General features: G+C 42.3%; 2 long non-coding RNA genes across 2 annotated transcripts; both read left to right on the forward strand.

The window, feature by feature from the left end:
- The first annotated feature begins 9,992 nt into the window (after window positions 1-9,992).
- Window positions 9,993-11,611, forward strand: LOC311265115. The gene is made up of 3 exons (XR_014623540.1): window positions 9,993-10,124; window positions 11,335-11,443; window positions 11,582-11,611. It is a non-coding gene; the product is annotated as an uncharacterized lncRNA (long non-coding RNA).
- Window positions 11,612-13,179: 1,568 nt separating this feature from the next.
- On the forward strand, window positions 13,180-13,627 carry LOC311264938. Its single transcript, XR_014623503.1, has 3 exons — window positions 13,180-13,252; window positions 13,415-13,459; window positions 13,568-13,627. It is a non-coding gene; the product is annotated as an uncharacterized lncRNA (long non-coding RNA).
- Window positions 13,628-21,956: the final 8,329 nt, after the last annotated feature.

The raw sequence follows: 21,956 nt of genomic DNA on the forward strand, positions 1-21,956 counted from the left end.
ACTTTCCTTGATAATAGCGCCACCTAGTGGCGAAAATTCACAATGACAACAGATTATAAAATTTTTCGCCAGGTCTGAACTATATTCCAAGTTTGGTGAGTTTTGGGGTATGTTCAGGCAGTGAAAAATGCGATCATTTGGGAAGAAAAAAAACTAAAATAATAATAATTAAAACTGCGAGCAGTGATGTACGGGCCCTCGCAGTCCACGCGTGTCGGGGCGTGCTGCTGTCGGGGCATGCTGCCGTTGTGGCTTGTTCACGCAACAACTTCCGTTGAGGAATCAAAAGTGAAGGCAGTCAAGGCAAAAACGCTTTTGTCTTCATAACAGCGCCACCTGCTGGTCATTTTTGGTGTGTGAGTTACAGGGGCCAGTCTATACCACCCCAATGAGTTTCATATCCATAAGTGTTATGGTGTGGGCACAGTGCCAAATACAAAATGAGACGGCCACCAGAGCGCCACCTAGTGTCGGATCTGGAACACATTTGTCAGCTATCCTCAGGAGGGCAGTGGCAATGATTGTACCAGATTTTGTGTTAATCCGACAAACTGATGTTGAGATATAAATTACTTTAATTTAAAGAGCGCCACCTGGTGGTCATCATCCCAAATTTTGAACAGAGCCTTTGGGCCTCATAGGGAAGGAGGATCCTGAGTTTGAAGTCATTCGGACACACCAATGTGGAGATATGCAAAACTTCCTGTTTTGAGCGAAATCTGCAGGAATTAGTAATTTAATAACTTGAGTATTTTTTGGTATATCAAAATTCTTTTAATAACTTTTTGTCAGGAGGGTCCACAGATGCTGTGTGCAAAGTTTTGTGCAAATTGGTGAAATTCCCTGGGAGGAGTTCGAAAAAGTAGGTTTGCGACATTTTGCGAGCTAGCGAAAAAAAACGGTAGGCGGATATGGGCGTGGCCTATACCCAGAGATTCAGGAGGATTCACTGAACGCGTGGATATAAGGATTTAGAATGTGCGACAAAGTATGTGGGAGTTATTAGGCAAAACGCACTTTCCTTGATAACAGCGCCACCTAGTGGTGAAAATTCACAACGACGACAGATTATAAAATTTTTCGCCAGGTGTGACGTATATTCCAAGTTTGGCGAGTTTTGGGGTATGTTAAGGCAGTGAAAAATGCGATCATTTGGGATAAATAAAAATAATAATAAACATTACAATTACAATAGGGACCTCGCAGGTTTCCTGCTCGGGCCCTAATTAAAACTGCAAGCAGTGATGATCGGGCCCTCGCAGGGTATGCTACCGTCGGGGCATGCTGCTGTCGAGGCATGCAGCTGTCGGGGCTTCTTCATGCAACAACTTCCATTGAGGAATGAAAAGTGAAGGCAGTCAAGCTGTTCTTTCATCATTTAGCAATAAAAGCGCCATGTATTGGCCGATTTGCACCAAATTTTTCACAAACCATCAGTGCGCCATGGAACACAATAGGTTAAGGTCTTGTGTTAATGTGAGAGCATTTGGTCAAGATACGCAAGATTGTCTGTTTGACCACAAGGTGCAGGAAATTGTAATTCTATATTTTGGGTGTTTAGTGGACTATCAAAATTCTTTAAATAGCTTTTTGTCGTGAGCATCCACAGATGCTGTGTGCAAAGCTTGGTGCAAGTCGGTGAAATTGCCTGGGAGGAGTTTGAAAAAGTACGTTTATCAGTTTTCGCGATTTTGCGAATGGAAATTGTGGGCGAAAGCGGGCGTGGCCTACATCAATCAATTCATCTGGATTCAGGTAACACGTAGATATAAGGTTTTAAACTGTGCGACATATTATGTGGGAGTTATTAACCAAAAACGACTTTGGCTTGATAACAGTGCCACCTGCTGGTCATTTTTGGTGTGTGAGTTACAGGGGCCAGTCTATACCACCTCAATGAGTTTCATATCCATAAGTGTTATGGTGTGGGCACAGTGGCAAAAATAAAAAGAAACTGCCACCACAGCGCCACCTTGTGTCGGATCTGGAACACATTTGTCAGCTATCCTCAGGAGGGCATTGGGAATGAGTGTACCAAGTTTTGTGTTAATCCGACCAACCGATGTTGAGAGATAAAATAGTTCAATTTAAACAGCGCCACCTGGTGGTGATCATCCCAAATTTTGCACAGAGCCTTAGGGGCTCATGGGGAAGTATTATCCTGAGTTTCATGTCATTCGGACTCACCAATGTGGAGATATGCAACACTTCCTGTTTTGACCGAAATCTGCAGGAAATTGTTATTTAATAACTTGAGTATTGTTTGGAATATCAAAATTCTTTTAATAACTTTTTGTCAGGAGAGTCCACAGATGCTGTGTGCAAAGTTTCGTGCAAATCGGTCGAACTGCCTGGGAGGAGTTCGAAAAAGTAGGTTTGCGACATTTCGCGAGCTAGCGAAAAAAAACGGTAGGCGGATATGGGCGTGGCCTATACCCAGAGATTCAGGAGGATTCACTGAACGCGTGGATATAAGGTTTTTGAATGTGCGACAAAGTATGTGGGAGTTATTAGGCAAAACGCACTTTCCTTGATAAGAGCGCCACCTAGTGGTGAAAATTCACAACGACAACAGATTATAAAATTTTTCGCCAGGTGTGACGTATATTCCAAGTTTGGCGAGTTTTGGGGTATGTTCAGGCAGTGAAAAATGCGATCATTTGGGACAAAGAAAAATAACTAAATAAAATAATAATCACTACAGAAACAATAGGGTCCTCGCAGGTTCCCTGCTCGGGCCCTAATAATAAACATTACAATTACAATAGGGACCTCGCAGGTTTCCTGCTCGGGCCCTAATAATCATTACAATTACAATAGGGTCCTCGCAGGTTCCCTGCTCGGGCCCTAATAAACATTACAATTACAATAGGGACCTCGCAGGTTTCCTGCTCGGGCCCTAATTAAAACTGCAAGCAGTGATGAACGGGCCCTCGCAGTCCACGCGTGTCGGGGTGTGCTGCGGTCGGGGCCTGCCAGTTACCCGGCCGCATTGCCCGATTATTGTGTATGTATGTCTTAACTGTCCGTGTGTTAATGGGACTGCATTTGGTGAAGATATGGAAGACTGTCTGTTTGAACAGAATTTGCAGGAAATTGTTGTTTCATATTATGGCCGTTGTTTGGACTATCACAATTCTTTTAATAACTTTTTGTCAGGAGGGTCCACAGATGATGTGTGCAAAGTTTGGTGGAAATGGGATTAATTGCATAGGTGGAGTTCGGAGAAGAAGGTTTGTGACATTCCGGAATTTTCAAATGGAAGTGTGACGCGAAAGTGGGCGTGGCCTACATCACACAATTCAGCTGAATGCAGGGAACACATAGATATAAGGTTTAAGAATTCACACCATGTTATGTGGGAGTTATTAGGCAAAAACGGTTTAGTGTTGATAATAGCGCCACCTGCTGGTCATTTTTGGTGTGTGAGTTACAGGGGCCAGTTTATAGCACCCCTATGAGTTTCATATCCATAAGTGTTATGGTGTGGGCACAGTGGCAAATAAAAAATGAAACTGCCACCAGAGCGCCACCTAGTGTTGGATCGGTAAGACCTTCGTCAGCTATCCTCAGGAGGGCATTGGCAATGAGTGTACCAAGTTTCATGTTAATCCGACAAACCAATGTGGAGATATAAATTACTCCAATTTAAAGAGCGCCACCTAGTGGTCATCGGGCAAAATTTTGAACAGAGCCTTAGGGCCTCATAGGGAAGTAGGATCCTGAGTTTGAAGTCATTCGGACACACCAATGTGGAGATATGCAAAACTTCCTGTTATGAGCGAAATCTGCAGGAATTTGTAATTTAATAAGTTGAGTATTTTTTGGTATATCAAAATTCTTTTAATAACTTTTTGTCAGGAGGGTCCACAGATGCTGTGTGCAAAGTTTCGTGCAAATCGGTGAAATTGCCTGGGAGGAGTTCGAAAAAGTAGGTTTGCGACATTTTGCGAGCTAGCGAAAAAAAACGGTAGGCGGATATGGGCGTGGCCTATACCCAGAGATTCAGGAGGATTCACTGAACGCGTGGATATAAGGATTTAGAATGTGCGACAAAGTATGTGGGAGTTATTAGGCAAAACGCACTTTCCTTGATAACAGCGCCACCTAGTGGTGAAAATTCACAACGACGACAGATTATAAAATTTTTCGCCAGGTGTGACGTATATTCCAAGTTTGGCGAGTTTTGGGGTATGTTAAGGCAGTGAAAAATGCGATCATTTGGGATAAATAAAAATAATAATAATAAACATTACAATTACAATAGGGACCTCGCAGGTTTCCTGCTCGGGCCCTAATTAAAACTGCGAGCAGTGATGTACGGGCCCTCGCAGTCCACGCGTGTCGGGGCATGCTGCCGTCGGGGCTTGTTCATGCATCAACTTCCGTTGAGTAATGAAAAGTGAAGGCAGTCAAGGGAAAAACGGTTTTGTCTTGATAACAGCGCCACCTAGTGGTAATTTTTGGTGTGTGAGTTACAGGGGCCAGTGTGTACCACCCCAATGAATTTGATATCGATAAGTATTATGGTGTGGGCACTGTGCCAAAAAGAAAATGAAACTGCCGCCAGAGCGCCACCTAGTGTCGGAGCGGTAAGACCTTCGTCAGCCATCCTCAGGAGGGCATTTGCAATAAGTGTACCAAGTTTCATGTCAATCAGACAAACGGATGTGGAGATATAAATTACTTCAATTTAAAGAGCGCCACCTAGTGGTGGTCGGCAAAAATTTGGCACAGAGCCTTAGGGGCTCATGGGGAAGTACTATCCTGAGTTTCATGTCATTCGGACAAACCAATGTGGAGATATGCAACACTTCCTGTTTTGACCGAAATCTGCAGGAAATTGTTATTTAATAACTTGAGTATTCTTTGGAATATCAAAATTCTTTTAATAACTTTTTGTCAGGAGGGTCCACAGATGCTGTGTGCAAAGTTTCGTGCAAATCGGTTGAATTCCCTGGGAGGAGTTAGAAAAAGTAGGTTTGCGACATTTTGCGAGCTAGCGAAAAAAAACGGTAGGCGGATGTGGGCGTGGCCTATATCAGGAGATTCAGCAGAATTCACTGAACGCGTGGATATAAGTTTTTTGAATATGCGACAAAGTACGTGGGAGTTATTAGCCAAAACGCACTTTCCTTGATAATAGCGCCACCTAGTGGCGAAAATTCACAATGACAACAGATTATAAAATTTTTCGCGAGGCCTGATGTATTTACCAAATAAAATCGCGTTTTCGTCCATGTTCAGGCAGTGAAAAATGCGATCATTTGGGACAAAGGAAAATAATAATAATTAAAACTGCGAGCAGTGATGTACGGGCCCTCGCAGTCCACGCGTGTCGGGGCGTGCTGCTGTCGGGGCATGCTGCCGTTGTGGCTTGTTCACGCACCAACTTCCGTTGAGGAATCAAAAGTGAAGGCAGTCAAGGCAAAAACGCCTTTGTCTTCATAACAGCGCCACCTGCTGGTCATTTTTGGTGTGTGAGTTACAGGGGCCAGTCTATACCACCCCAATGAGTTTCATATCCATAAGTGTTATGGTTTTGGCACAGTGCCAAATCTAAGATGTAACTGCCACCAGAGCGCCACCTAGTGTCGGATCGGTAACACATTCGTGAGGTATCCTCAGGAGGGCATTGGCAATGAGTCTACAAAGTTTTGTGTTAATCCGAATAACAGATGTTGAGATATAAAATAGTTGAATTTAAACAGCGCCACCTGGTGGTCATCATCCCAAATTTTGAACAGAGCCTTAGGGCCTCACGTGGAAGTAGGATCCTGAGTTTGAAGTCATTCGGACACACCGACGTGGAGATATGCAACACTTCCTGTCTGGAGCGAAATCTGCAGGAAGTTATAATTTAATAACTTGAGTATTTTTTGGCATATCAAAATTGTTTTAATAACTTTCTGTCAGGAGGGTCCACAGATGCTGTGTGCAAAGTTTGGTGCAAATTGGTGAAATTGCCTGGGAGGAGTTCGAAAAAGTAGGTTTGCGACATTTTGCGAGCTAGCGAAAAAAAACGGTAGGCGGATATGGGCGTGGCCTATACCCAGAGATTCAGGAGGATTCACTGAACGCGTGGATATAAGGATTTAGAATGTGCGACAAAGTATGTGTGAGTTATTAGCCAAAACGCACTGTCCTTCATAATAGCGCCACCTAGTGGCGAAATTTGACAATGACAACAGATTATAAAATTTTTCGCCAGGTGTGATCTATATTCCAAGTTTGGCGAGTTTTGGGGTATGTTCAGGCAGTGAAAAATGCGATCATTTTGGAAGAAGGAATAAAATAAGAATAATAATAATAATCATTAAAACTGCGAGCAGTGATGTACGGGCCCTCGCAGTCCTCGCGTGTCGGGGCATGCTGCCGTCGGGGCTTGTTCATGCAACAACTTCCGTTGAGTAATGAAAAGTGAAGGCAGTCAAGGGAAAAACGGTTTTGTCTTGATAACAGCGCCACCTAGTGGTAATTTTTGGTGTGTGAGTTACATGGGCCAGTGTGTACCACCCCAATGAATTTCATATCCATAAGTATTATGGTGTGGGCACAGTGCCAAAAACAAAATGAAACTGCCGCCAGAGCGCCACCTAGTGTCGGAGCGGTAAGACCTTCGTCAGCCATCCTCAGGAGGGCATTTGCAATAAGTGTACCAAGTTTCATGTCAATCAGACAAACGGATGTGGAGATATAAATTACTTCAATTTAAAGAGCGCCACCTAGTGGTCATGAGATAAAATTCAGTACAGAGCCTTAGGGGCTCATGGGGAAGTAGGATCCTGAGTTTGATGTCATTCGGACACAGCATTGTGGAGATATGCAACACTTCCTGTTTGGAGCGAAATCTGCAGGAAGTTGTTATTTAATAATTTGAGCATTCTTTGGAATATTAAAATTCTTTTAATAACTTTTAGTCAGGAGGGTCCACAGATGCTGTGTGCAAAGTTTCGTGCAAATTGGTGAAATTGCCTGGGAGGAGTTCGAAAAAGTAGGTTTGCGACATTTTGCGAGCTAGCGAAAAAAAACGGTAGGCGGATATGGGCGTGGCCTATACCCAGAGATTCAGGAGGATTCACTGAACGCGTGGATATAAGGTTTTTGAATGTGCGACAAAGTATGTGGGAGTTATAAGGCAAAACGCACTTTCCTTGATAACAGCGCCACCTAGTGGCGAAAATTCACAACGACGACAGATTATAAAATTTTTCACCAGGTGTGACGTATATTCCAAGTTTGGCGAGTTTTGGGGTATGTTCAGGCAGTGAAAAATGCGATCATTTGGGGATAAGAAAAATAATAATAATTAAAACTGCGAGCAGTGATGTACGGGCCCTCGCAGTCCACGCGTGTCGGGGCATGCTGCCGTCGGGGCTTGTTCATGCAACAACTTCCGTTGAGTAATGAAAAGTGAAGGCAGTCAAGGGAAAAACGGTTTTGTCTTGATAACAGCGCCACCTAGTGGTAATTTTTGGTGTGTGAGGTACAGGGGCCAGTGTGTACCACCCCAATGAATTTCATATCCATAAGTATTGTGGTGTGGGCACAGTGCCAAAAACAAAATGAATCTGCCGCCAGAGCGCCACCTAGTGTCGGAGCGGTAAGACCTTCGTCAGCCATCCTCAGGAGGGCATTTGCAATAAGTGTACCAAGTTTCATGTCAATCAGACAAACGGATGTGGAGATATAAATTACTTCAATTTAAAGAGCGCCACCTAGTGGTGGTCGTCCAAAATTTGGCACAGAGCCTTAGGGGCTCATGGGGAAGTATTATCCTGAGTTTCATGTCATTCGGACACACCAATGTGGAGATATGCAACACTTCCTGTTTTGACCGAAATCTGCAGGAAATTGTTATTTAATAACTTGAGTATTCTTTGGAATATCAAAATTCTTTTAATAACTTTTTGTCAGGAGGGTCCACAGATGCTGTGTGCAAAGTTTCGTGCAAATCGGTCGAACTGCCTGGGAGGAGTTCGAAAAAGTAGGTTTGCGACACTTTGCGAGCTAGCGAAAAAAAACGGTAGGCGGATATGGGCGTGGCCTATACCCAGAGATTCAGGAGGATTCACTGAACGTGTGGATATAAGGTTTTTGAATGTGCGACAAAGTATGTGGGAGTTATAAGGCGAAACGCACTTTCCTTGATAATAGCGCCACCTAGTGGTGAAAATTCACAACGACAACAGATTATAAAATTTTTCGCCAGGTGTAACGTATATTCCAAGTTTGGTGAGTTTTGGGGTATGTTCAGGCAGTGAAAAATGCGATCATTTTGGCCTAAAAATAATAAAAAAAAAAATAATAATAATCACTACAAAAACAATAGGGTCCTTGCAGGTTCCCTGCTCGGGCCCTAATTAAAACTGCGAGCAGTGATGTACGGGCCCTCGCAGTCCACGTACGTCGCGGCGTGCTGCTGTCGGGGCATGCTGCTGTCACTACATGCTGGTGTTGCAGCATGCTGCTGTCGGGCGCGCACATCCTTCCTTTAGAAAATTTAAGACAAATATCATTTGAGCTGTGAATGATGTTTGGCAAAATGTTTGAACAAAGCTTAAAGAGTGTTAAAAGTAGTATTGTCAGAATCCTCTACTCCACAACAACTTCTCTAATTTCCAACAGTTATTGAATTTTTTTTCTGCTTCATTTCTACAGTATAACCAAAATCAGAGCGTTTGTGAAACACAAACTCACTTTGTCATCCAACAGAAAAGACAGCCATCAGATACACTTCAAGCTTTTATTTATGTACCACAAATACATCCAATAACTGTAGCCTACTGGCTGATTATGTTACTATACTGTAACTACTCTACAGGGATTTAATGTGATGTAATGGTGTTTTTTTTTTTACTCATGCATGTCAATAACGGTGGAAAAGATTTAGCAGAGGAGAGCAGTTTGTATTGGAAACACTTCTGCCTCCTCTGCATTACTGTTGCATTTAAATCTCCTCTGAAAAGGCTTTGACATTTGTCTCTCCGCTTGAAACGGGATATAATGGGTTTGGATTTAAAACTGGGAGGAATCCATTTTAGTCAGTGTTAATCTTCGCTGGGATTGTCCTTAGCTTTTTAATGATTGTGATTGTAAAATGTATCAGTTATGAAGAATACATTTATTCCGTCATCATAGAAATGTAAAGATTTTCAATGTTTTCCGTTTTATATAATGCCTGATGAAACAATACATATAATGTCCTTTTAAAAAAAAAAGCTCCAAATGATTATGGTTGTTATCAGAAAAAGCTGTAAATATGTTTTACCCATGTTTATCAGTAAGTTGTCAATTGTGTTGCCTCCTCATTAATGGTGATCTTTCTGCTTGAATGTGAACATATAGTTTTACAGTTATATGTTATTTGTATAAAATGTGCTATATCATTAAAGTCTGATTGATGGATATGAGGCTGACTTCCTATTTTTAGTTGGTGGTGCCTTGGAAAGGTGCCTCCCTATATGTTACCACAAACACAATAGTGACAGTTTTCATCTGCAATCTGTAGGAGTTACTTAAATTTATACCTGTGTTATGTTTGAGAGAACGTGTATGTGACAAAAGAGGCGTGACGGTACACGTCATGATGATGACGTGTGTGTTTTTTTCAAGGCGTTTGCCCGGTGTCCTCCTGTTAATTTAAACACGTACCGGCTGAGTGTTTGTCATGACATGGATGCTGTTATAATGTGGTGTGACTGATATCCTCACCCACCATGCCTACTGGAAAGTGACAAATGTTTAATATTTCAGACTGAAGAATTAGGTGGCATTTATGGTCATCTGTGTCTTTCTCGCGCTAATATGCCCACCTGGCAGCCAACAATATATCATATCTGTTGATTATGGAAAAAGCAGCGGAGAGTGATTTTACTTAGCTTTTGTCATGGATTTGAACGCATCAACCAATCACGTCGTGAGAAAAAAACTTGACGTCAGCGCTGCAACGTTTGAACGGTTGTCTGTTACTTGACTCTCGTCCTGTGCAGACTGCTTCACCTTGGCTCTTCGGATTTTTCAACAAATACACACAAATACATACAGATACTCGCAGATATTTCCAACACTTTCGGATTACGACAGCAGCATTCTCTTCAAGGACCTTCAGCTTGCTCAACACGGTAAGTGGGCACAGAGAAGGCTGCTCGGACAACGAGCTAGCGGACAACGAGCTAACATCCATGCTAGCTGCCTCATCGAACCGTAATTTTGAATGTATAATTCTGAATGTATCTAAAATACTGCTAACTTCAGTAAGGTACATTGTGTGTGTATGGTTTGTAAATGAGTATTATCAATGCTGTTATTAACACTGTTGGCTACTCTGCTGACAGCTAGTTAGCAAGCATTATTAGCATCGCTCGGCAGCAGAAACCTTTGGGTGTTTTTTTCTAGACGAGCTTAAAGTTACCGAGCCTTCTCCTGCAGTAGCTACTGTAACTAGCTTCCCTGTAGTCATAGGAGAGGTGGTTGGCTGTTAGCACAGGTTATAACCACATGTTTGGTAGCATATGAGGGCCTTTTGTGTGTTTGCTAAAGCAGCTACAAGCTACTAGCAACGCCAGTCTTTAGACAATATTCATTTAATTTAATATCAAGTCATTTCAACTGTCACATCGGCTCACTGGTAAATGACTCCGTTATTGCGCTGCGATTGGCGCGAGTATATTTGAAATGTCGCGCGGTGGGTGTCGGGAGTAAATTTTCAACTTCGAGGCGTTTTGCGCCATGATTGGCTGGAGTACATTTTTGAACTTCGCGGGCGTTGTAGCGCTTCACTGCACTCCGTCTCTCTCTCTCTCACACACACACACACACACACACACACACACACAGAGAGAGAGATGACTATTCATGTTGATTTTATGATGTTCTGTGAATTTGGTTTGTGTTTTGATCATTATTATTATTATTATTATTTTCAGTGTCTATTGTTTGGATATTTACTGCAGTTATTGATGTTCACTGGTAGCTGGATACACTATGTACAGTATTAAAAGGTCTTAAATAGAATTTGGTGCCGATTATGTTGAAATTGTGTTTTTTGTGTTAATTTGAGAGCAGTTAAACCAGACTGGTCAAATTTGACTGGGAACACCAAAGTAAAGGGGGACAAACAAACATAATACAAGGGTTAAAGTAAACTATCAGCATTTTAGTCTAGTACTTGTCAGTGTTGTTTGAATACTTTGATTTAAGTAACAACTTTAATTCTTCTGCTTCCATCACTGGTTGCTTGTTAAACGTGTGTATAAGATGTATTTTTCCAATTATTGCAGGCTAGAGATGAGTTGTAATGTCAATATTAATCAATTGTCTACTTGTTATTAGATGCCACGGGGCAAGTCTTATCGCCGTTCGGAGGCAGCCAAACGGCGTATGGCAGAACGGCGAACGGTTGACGTGGAACCGCAGCGGCCCGCCAATGTCTCTGTCGCACGTATGTAAATCTTTTCCTTGTATGTGTATGTATATTTTGCTAGTGGCAAGGTGTGTTGCGTTTACATGATTTGTGATGATGATTTATAATATTTTATGAACTACGTGTATCTCGGTGTCTTTTTCTTCTGTGTATTAGTTGGCACCGGTCAGCGCCACGCTGTGCGACAATGGCCAAGCTCGTCGCTGACGGGAAAACAACACAAGTTGGTCATTCCGTCGCAAGTGCCTGATGAGAAGGTAAAATAATAATAGTAATAATGATAATATTAATAATAAGACTTATAATAATTAGTGATTTTCATTCTACAACATTGTAATCTTTTTTTCCAGTTTGTTCTTCTCATAGGCGCTTCCCATCTGCGCGCTTTCGCAGATGGCATTGTTCCGATGCCAGAGGGCTCGCTCTCCTTTGGCATCATGTCCACGCCCGGGGCCTGTGCGAGGGAGCTGAGGACCGAGTTACTGCATGCTGCTGTTCCTCGGTCTCCTGACGCAGTCCTGGTCATGGCACCCAGTAACAACCTGACAACCAGCAAGACCATCGACGAGGCAGGGGCGGACTTCGCTAAGTTCCTGCAAGCCGCTTGCAGTCGATGGTCTAACGTAGGTTTATTTTCTATTGTTTTCATTGATATATTACCACAGTTAATTTAGTTGTATGAACTGTTGCAAAATAATGTATATTTATATGATATTAGTTATTGCATTTTCAGAAAGAAATTACTTTGTCATTAACAACCACTTTGCTCTCCAGGTGTGTGTCGCAGACTTCGTACCTCGTTTGACCGTTGAAGTCCTTCAGCAAGACTTCATGCGTCAAGAGTTCCGCCGCGTGGCAGCACGTATGGGTAAGCTTTAAAAAGACTATAGTTTAAGTACATTTCCACGTATAATGCATCATATGTTGTTTGGCAGACTGTTTGAACGAATATTACAATTTCCATAATCATTCAGGTAAAACTTTAAATATAGCCCATAGAGATGTTAAATTAATGTATGTTATTTTTCTTTTTTAGGTGTCAGGTACTTCCCTACAGCTGAGCATTTCCCCATGAACCGCCGTGAGCTGTGGTGCAGAGATGGTGTAAGTAGAATACATAGTGTCATCTACACTTTGTCTGTAGTCGAATAACAAGTTAATTGCACCGCGTAATCCGTTTCATTTTCGTTATTTTCGCAGGTTCACCTCAGCGATAGTGACGGCATGCCCGTTCTAGCCGGGCTGCTGTGGAACGCTGCATTCGAACAACTGCAGCCTCCGACACCAAAGCTACAGCCTGCTCCCAGAGCGTCGCCGCCTCGTAGGCACGTCGTCCCAAAGGTGGTTGTCAGGGGACAGGTCGCCGTACCTCGTCCATCAAACCCCTTTGAGTGGACAGTCGTCGGCAAGGGCGGGAAGGTAATTGTTTACGCATTGTAATGGTGCGGTTGATGTATTTTTGATCAGCTGACCTCTGCAATGTTCGACTGGTGGTTTAATACAAAGTATCTTATTTTGTCATTACAGAGGAGAGCACCTGAGGAACTTGAGCAGTCCTCTGGTGCAGAGAGGGTGGTTCAGCAGCAGGTATGTTACGCTTGATTTAACCTAGGCTGTTTTGGATACGATTGTCGATTTGATGATGGCGTTTTGACAGAGGAGTCGTTCTTTCTATGCATTTCACAGGTTGACGCAAGTGCAAGCGTACTCCAACTCATCCAGCCAAACCCTGTTTGGTTTAGCAGTTCGGTGTTGGCTGCGATGGATGCTGCTGTGCCATCCCATCTTCCTACCCCTGATTCTGCCGCTGTTCCACGAAGCTCAAAGGTAAACTGCGTGCAAGTTGTATCTCTTGGTTTGTTGAAGGCTGTGTAGCATCTCCTTTTTCCTGATACACTCACAACAACATGTAAAACTGCACAATATTGTCCACAAGGGCATTTGCCCAAATATGGCTTCAGAAAGTGTTTTTTTTTTTTCTTCCTTTAGCGTCCAAAAGTGGAACATCGTCGTCGGACTTCTGCAAGCCAGAAGGTTTGTCTCGATTTTATTCGATATTTGACTTATTGGGATTTTTTTTTTGTGCACGTCTGCAGTATTATGGCAATAATTGGATAATCATTGGAAAAAAATGTTCTCTAGGTCCCGGCGAGAGCTTTGCCCGTGGTGAAACCCGTGCCACCGCCTGCAACTGCTCATCTGAAAGTGGACGCCAGGAGGGAGGTTAGTACAGTTTGTGCGTCTAGTACCTTTTTATAAAAATAGTAGTATAGTTTATTTATAGATCAGTTAATGTTTTTCTTGTCTTCTAGGTCGCCGTCGCCGCCTCCGCCGCCGACACCCCTGTCGTCGCTGCGCCGGGCGGGGACCTTCAGCCTGTCGTCGATCTTGGTGTCTCGCCGACACCGAGATCCAACGAAGGTAAGTGTGATGCTAACCCCGTTCCTTGCAGGTGTGAAGAGCCCCTGCAGTCTGTTGTTCCTGGTATTCGTGTCAAAAGTGCACCAGTCACTTACGACATAAATACACCCATGGCATGTGGCGTTGCAGCAGTCATGAAACATGTCATTTCTCCAGTGTGTACTTGGAAAGGGACAGATGTGGATAGCATAGGCGTAGAAGGTGGCAAACTGGCCAGTTACATTGAAGCTAGGCAGAAGAGCGAGGATAAACAGGAGTTGTGCAAGTTGATCGAACAGCACAATGTGTTTGGCAGGCAGTGGCAGGTAGCTATTCCTCCTCCAGCACGTAGCGATTTTAATTGGCTGGACGGAGACATTGCGATGTACGAGAAGCTGCAAGAGCATTTGTTTATCCACGGCGCGTGTCTGTTGAACCTCGGGGGTGAGGTTAGTGCCATTATTCTCCATAACGGGTATTTTGTGGTTGTTGATTGTGGCACACGTGATGCATCTGGGATGGCATCTAGTATTGGCACATCTGTGGCTGTGTTCAACACATGTCTTAATGACTTGATGCTTCACATCGGTCATTTGCAGGAGTCTTTAGGTGCGAAGTGGTATGCCGTGCATGGCATTTCTGTCATTGCGTGTCCAGTAGATGACGACGGGGAGAGTGCTACATTGTTTGCAGGCGAGACCGTTGACGTCGGCGTTGCAGCAAAGCTGGAGGATAGCATTTCAGTCAGGCCAGAGACCGACCTAAGTTCCATCAGGGGAACTTTTCACCAAGGGGACGCTCGGTTCCAACACGGAGGGCTTCAGTGTATGGCTGTTAGTTTGGTAGCTATAGCCAAACACAGCATTGATACTGTGTTTTCGTGGCAGTCCGGCGATCTGGATAAGGTTGTAGAGTTAGGGGACGAGCTCTACACGTCGTTGCGGGAAAGTAAGTCCATCAGTGGGAGGTCTGAACTGCTGTGCGTTCCAGATTTGCCTAAAGAGTCCATTATTGATGGAGAGAAATTTCAGTTTGAGTACGGTGACTATGTTTCTGGTGACGTTGATGTGGTTGAGGGACAGCTTGTTGATGCAGGTGTGTACACCACTCTCAGGAATGGTTTGGGAAAGATGTGTTGCAAATATGACACATGCTTTCTGACTGTGAGTGGCAGCACGTGTGCTATCATTGGTCGAGATGGGCAGTATGCAGTTGTTGACTCCCACGCACGCGGTGCAGATGGCATGGTAGATGTGAACGGGTTAAGTGTTGTTGTGTATTTCAGTTGCCTTGACCGTGTGTTTGATCACATATGCAAATTTGCCGCCGCAATGAACAGTCCAAAGCTGTTTGAGATTGCCGGTGTTTGTGTCACTCACAAAAGTCCAAGTGCAACTGTGGAAAGTGGAGAGGTTGACTTTGGTTGTAGCTTACCTCTTCAGCCGCTACTTAAAGTGTCGGCTGAACAGGTAAGCCTTGGCAGTAGCAGCAGTCAGACAGGTGTAAAACGCAAGATTTCAGTGGGTAGTTGTGGATCCAAAAAGTTGAAAAGCAGGGATGTTAATGTGGTTAATTCAGATGTTGTATTTGTCAGCGATGTGACAAGTAAAAGATTTGAGTATAATCCGCTGCGTAGTGAAGTTGTACAAGCTTTGTGCAAACAGTTGAACGTAGAGTCGGAGAAACTCGATCTAGTGTCTACAGAGGTTGGTGCATTAGGGGCTCCTTGTAGGAACGAGCAAATAGTTGGTGATGGTAATTGTTTCTTTAGAGCGGTTAGTCAAGCTGTGTGTGGCACACAGAAGAATCATAGAAAAATTAGATTTGCTGTGTTTAAGCAATTACAGGCCAATCCTCTAGCATATATGTTGCGTCCTGAGTATTCCTCAATGGCAGATTATCTGAGTAGATCAAGAATGCGCTATGTTGGTAGTTGGGCCACTGAAGTAGAGATTCAAGCAGCAGCAGATTGTTTAGGAGTAAATATTTTCACGTTTTGTGGTGATCACTGGCTTGAATACAGTTGCAAGAATAAGCAGTTGTGTAATCAGGCAGTGTATTTAGAAAATTGCAACGGTAACCATTATGAGACTGTTGTTTGTGTAAAGCAGCCTCAGAGGCAGACTTGTTATTGTTACTGCGGGTCTTTTTCCGGAGGATACAATTTGAGACGGCAAAGTAGAGAGAGTAGTGTTTGTGCTGACACTTCAAGTCCATTTGTAGCTTCAGGTTGTGTAGCTGAAGAAGATATAGATGTTGACAATGTTAGACAACAGCAGCATAGTGCAGTGTCTACACAAGAGGCAACCACATTTACATTTAACCCAACTTATGTTAGTCCTTCTAAGTATTTGAAAAATAAAAAGAAGTTAAAAATAATTACAAAATACCAGGAAAATGATTTGCATAGGGAGAAAGTCAAGGAAATTGGTAAAGTGAAATATAAATCAAATGTGTTGCATAGGATTAAAGTCATTGAAATTATTAAAAAGAAATATAGGGAAAATGTAGTATATAAGCATAAGGTGAAGGAGATGAGTAAAATTAAATATATGGAAAATGTAGTACATCAGCATAAAGTTAAGGAGATGAGTAAAATAAAATATAGGGAAAGTGAAGTGCACAGGCAGCATGTAAAAGCAATGAGTACAAGGAAGTATCATGGAAGTCTTGAGCATAAGAAGCGTGTTATAGCAGGAAACAAATTAAAGAGGGAACAATATAAAGAAAAGGCAGAGCAGTTTGATTATGTTAGAGAACAGTTTTGTGAAAAAGTTAAAGATGGGCCAGATTTTGTGTGCTGTGTATGCCACAGAGGGTTGTTTAAGAATCAAGTTTTGAAGTGTAAAAGAGATGATTATAGTAAAAGGAAAGAAATAGGTTTAATTGCAGATAAATGTATTAGTGAAGAGTATTTACATAAATGTAATCAAGACTGCGTATTGCCGTGTAAATGGTTGGATACAGCTAGAGGAGAGCTGTGGATTTGTAGCACGTGTCATTCTAAGATTAGTAAAGGTGTGGTGCCACCTGAATGTGGATTGAACAATTTGGCGGTTTGTCCCATTCCACCAGAATTGGCGTGTTTGAATAGTTTAGAGCAACATTTGATCGCGTTGCATATTCCGTTTATGAAGATGTTGGCGTTGCCTAAAGGTGGGCAAAATGGAGTACATGGACCTGTGACGTGTGTTCCTGCAAATATTGTGCAGACGAGCAATTTGCTGCCACGTACAGACATGGAAGGATCTTTGTTGCCAGTAAAGTTGAAGCGGAAGCTAACTTATAAAGGACATTATGAGTATCAGTTTGTTGATAGTACGCGCGTAAGGCAAGCTTTGCAATATTTGAAAGGGACAAATGTCCATTATAAAGATGTAGAGTTTAATGAAGCGTGGATAAACCAGTTTTGTAGGCAACCGGATACTGATTGTAATGGTGGTATTGAAGCATCTGCAGATGTTGGGGAAGATGAGCTTCTGCATGATAGACAACAACATTGCATGTTCCAGGACACTTGTCTTATGCCTGTAGATATTGGTCAGGAAACACTGGATCAATCTTTTGATGATATATTGAATTTGGCTCCAGCAGAAGGGAACTCTCCTGTCAGGTTGTTGTCTGATTATACAAATGAAGCAAAATGCTTCCCAGTGTTGTTTCCTAGCGGACTTGGTACATATCGTGATAGTAGACAGCATCGTTTGACTTTGTCGCGTTATTTTAATAACAGGATTTTACATGCTGATGGTAGATTTGCACAAAATGTTGAATACATCTTTTTTGCTCAGTACTTATCTGAGGTAGAGCAGGTTGTGTCAAATGTATCAATAGCATTGCGGAAGGGTAAAGGAGGTGCTACTTCTCAAAAAGTTACCAGAAATGCATTGAATGATGAAGAATCCTTGAAAAACTTGTTGCAGGTTGATGATGGGTTTCGTTTTCTTAAACCTATTAGAGGTACCCCATCTTTTTGGCAGGGAGCCCAGCGTGATTTGTTGGCTTGTGTTCGTCAGCTGGGTGTCCCGACGTGGTTTTGTTCGTTTTCTTCAGCTGACATGCGGTGGAAAAATCTCCTCAATAGTATTTTGAAGCAGGCAGGTAGAACAGAGACAGCTGAACAGTTAGAATGGGCAGATAGGTGTCAACTTTTGCGTGGCAATCCGGTCACTGCGGCCACAATGTTTGATTTTCGCTGGCATTGTTTTTTGAGAGAGGTGCTCATGTCTCCATCTAATCCTATTGGCAAAATAAAGGATTATTTTTATAGGGTGGAATTCCAGCAGCGTGGATCACCACATGTTCACTGCCTCTTTTGGATAGAGAATGCCCCAATAATTGATAAAAACACAGATGAAGAGGTAGTTCAATTTATTGATCAGTATGTGACGTGTGAATTACCAGCACAGGATGAAACATTATTGGAAATTGTAACAACTGTGCAACAACATTCAAAACGACATTCAAAATCTTGTAAAAAGAATAAAACTGTTTGTCGTTTCAATTTTCCTAAGCCGCCGTCCGCAAAAACTTTTATTTCACGTCCAGTCGGTGAAGAGGATGGGAAAAAATCTTGTAAATGTAAGGTAGATGAAGCACAGAAATTGGACAGCTGTGCATGCAAAAATGAGGGGCAGAAAAAAACAGAAATCATGAAAAAAGAGATCGCAGTCGCCATTATGACAAAAATCAAAAAGGCTCTTTCAGATGAGAATGCCAGTTTTGATAGTGTGGAACAGTTGTTTAGACATTTAGGTTTAAATCAAACCGTTTTTGAGGCTGCGTATAATCGTGTTGGCAGGAAGACGCATGTCGTTTTGAAGAGGCAGGTGAACGAGGTTTGGATCAATCAGTATAGCAAACCACTTTTAAAATGCTGGAATGCTAATATTGACATCCAATATGTGGTTGATGCCTATGCTTGTGTAGTGTACATTATTTCTTACATCTCCAAGGCAGAAAAGGAGATGGGGTTGTTGTTAGGAAATGCTCAGAGGGAAGCAGCTAAAGAGGGTAATAGAAGTGCTAAAGATGCATTGAAAAATTTAGGAAGTGTGTATTTACACAATAGGGATGTTTGTGCTCAGGAGGCAGTGTATAGGTTGACAAACATGCATCTAAAGGAGTGCTCTAGGAAAGTTGTGTTTGTGCCGGTAGGGGAGAATACAGTTAGAATGAGTTTGCCTTTAAGTGTGTTAAAACAAAAGGCATCATCACATGATCTTACCGAGGAAGATATGTGGATGAAGAATACTGTCGACAGGTACAAGAATAGGCCAAAAGATATTACATTTAATGACATGTGTATGGCAACATTTGCGTCAGAGTATCGTGTTTTGAGTAAAAACGAAAAGTGCGTCAATAGGGTTAAATTAAGCAATGATTGTGGTTTTGTTGTGAAAAGAACACGTACGCAGCCCGCCGTTGTTCGTTACGTGCGCTTTTCGGAGACTAAGAATCCGGAATTGTTCCATCAGAGCATTTTGCAGTTGTTCCTGCCGTATCGTAAAGACGGGCAGCTGAAACCGGCAGGGTTTGAGACGTTTGAGCAGTTTTATAGTCACGGTCATGTGAGATTATGTGATAAATCGCTACATTCGGTTAAAGCGGTTGTCGATCAGAATAGATGCAAATTTGAAAGAGACGCAGACGAGTTGGATGATATCCAAAATTCAATCAGTAGTGACGGTGTTGTAGAAGATGCCTGGTGCGAGCTGTGCCCAGAGCAGGAGTTGGAGCGTTTAGAGTGTATAGAGGAACGCAGAGAGACAGAGCAGATAGTGGACGAATCTGTAGATAGTATTCCAGATTTAGCGGTAAACGGCAAAGACGTTGCACATTTACAAAAGAGGAACAATGTCCTCTGCAGACGTGATGGTTTGGCTTTAGTTAGGTCTCTGAATGAGACACAGATGTGTATTTTTTATCAGATTAGGCAGTGGTGCTTAGATAGGGTAAATGGAGCAAAGCCAGATCCGATACATGTATTTATTACAGGCGGTGCAGGGACAGGTAAGAGCCATTTAATCAAGGCTTTACAGTTCGAGGCAATGAGGTTGTTGTCCAGAGTGTGTTGCGATCCGGACGACATTTGCGTTCTACTAACAGCTCCTACAGGGATAGCGGCACACAATTTAAATGCGGCTACTATTCACAATGCATTTAGCATTGGTAAAGATGTACGCTTACCTTACACTCCATTGGGAGAGGAGAAGCTGAATTCTTTACGTGCTAAATATAGTAGCTTGCAGCTTTTGATAATAGATGAAATCTCCATGGTTGATCACAAACTATTGGCTTATATCCATGGAAGATTAAGACAAATTAAGCAATCTGGTGACTATTCCCCTTTTGGAAATGTTAGTGTAATTGCAGTTGGAGATTTTTATCAGTTGCCTCCGGTGAAAGGGAAAGCTCTGTATTTAGATGACGTAGGTGTTGATTTGTGGTCTCGGTTGTTTAAGATTGCGGAATTGAAAACAATCGTTCGTCAGAAAGATCACGTATTTGCAGAGTTGTTGAACAGAGTTAGAACTCGTTCAAAAGGTACGCCGATGTTGGATAGCGACATTGAAATATTACAACGTTGTGAAACCGGCGAAGTCAGCTCAGCTTTGCACATATTTCCCACAAATCGACAAGTAAATGAGCATAATGTAAAGCAGTTGTTTGAAAGCTGTCCGGATTATGTTGAGATAGAGGCTCAGGATTATGTGAACAGTAAGAAAACAGGCAAGCTGGAGTTGATAAGCGGACATCATTCCAGAGCATACGACACATGTCTGGATGAGACGCTGCTTTTAGGGAAAGATGCTCGTGTAATGCTGTTTAAAAACTTAGATGTAGCGGATGGTCTAGTTAATGGGGTGTGTGGCACTGTCACACACATAGTTTATCCAGAGAATGACGAAACAAGGTTTCCTCAGACAGTATATGTTAAATTTGATGATGATAGGGTAGGCGTACAGAAGAGGAAACGCTGTGCATTTGCCTCTGCAGTAGAAATGGGTTCCACGGGCATTGAACCTGAAGAGGATAGGGTAACGAAAAAGGGTGGAATGCGTAGGCAATTTCCACTGAAGCTTGCCTGGGCTTGTACAGTACATAAAGTACAAGGCATTACAGTAGATGAAGCGGTAGTGTCGCTTGAAAGAATTTTTGCAGCTGGACAGGCGTATGTAGCTTTGAGTCGGGTTAGAGATTTGTCAGGGTTGGTGATCAGGGATTTTAAGGAGAAAGTCATCTATTGTAAGGATGCAATTAAAGATGCAATTGAAAACATGCCTCCCTTCATGGTCGAGAATATTACAAGGCACAAATTCAATACACAGACCTTTACTGTGTTTTTGATGAATGTGCAGAATTTGACCCAACATGTATCCGATTTGGCATTGTGTACACAGCATTTGCAGCTTAACTGCATTGCTGTTACAGAAACATGGCTGCCTGCAGTTTCCTCATTTGAAACTGTAAAGATGGAAGGTTATGGTTTTCATAATCAGCCAAGGAATTTATCCTACAGTAGCAGCAACCCAATATTGACAGAAATTCAAGGCCAACAACATGGTGGAGTTGGCCTGTATAGTGCAGACGATTTGGCATGTAATGTTCTCCAGGTACCAAATGTAAATTTAGAATGTTTGGTTTACCACTGCACTACATACAGCATATTGATAGCAGTAATTTACAGACCACCATCTTATCCCATGACTTTGTTTAAACAAAATTTAGGCAAATTACTTGATTGGCTGAATCCAAAAAGTGACACAATTGCTGTCATGGGAGATTTCAATGACGACATTGGGAAATCATCGTCAATCGCCAAATTCATGACAAACAAAGGGTTTGTTCAATTTGTGAAACAACCAACAACAGAAAACGGCACACTAATTGATCATGTGTATGTGAAAACAACACATTATATTGTTGAAGCATTAGTGGTGCCAACTTATTTCAGTGACCATGAGGGGATCGTGTCTTCTTTTACATCTAGGACATAGAAGAATAGTTAGGGACAAGAGCACAAATAGCAGTAGTAATTGTAGTAGCAGTTTTGTAATTAACCTTCTGTTATTGTGGAGTTGTGTATATATGTATGTTTTGTGTGTTCAAAAAAAAAAAAAAAAAAAAG

The sequence above is a fragment of the Pagrus pagrus genome (assembly GCF_965226575.1).
Source record: "Pagrus pagrus genome assembly, chromosome: 11".
In the NCBI taxonomy this organism is placed as follows: domain Eukaryota; kingdom Metazoa; phylum Chordata; class Actinopteri; order Spariformes; family Sparidae; genus Pagrus; species Pagrus pagrus.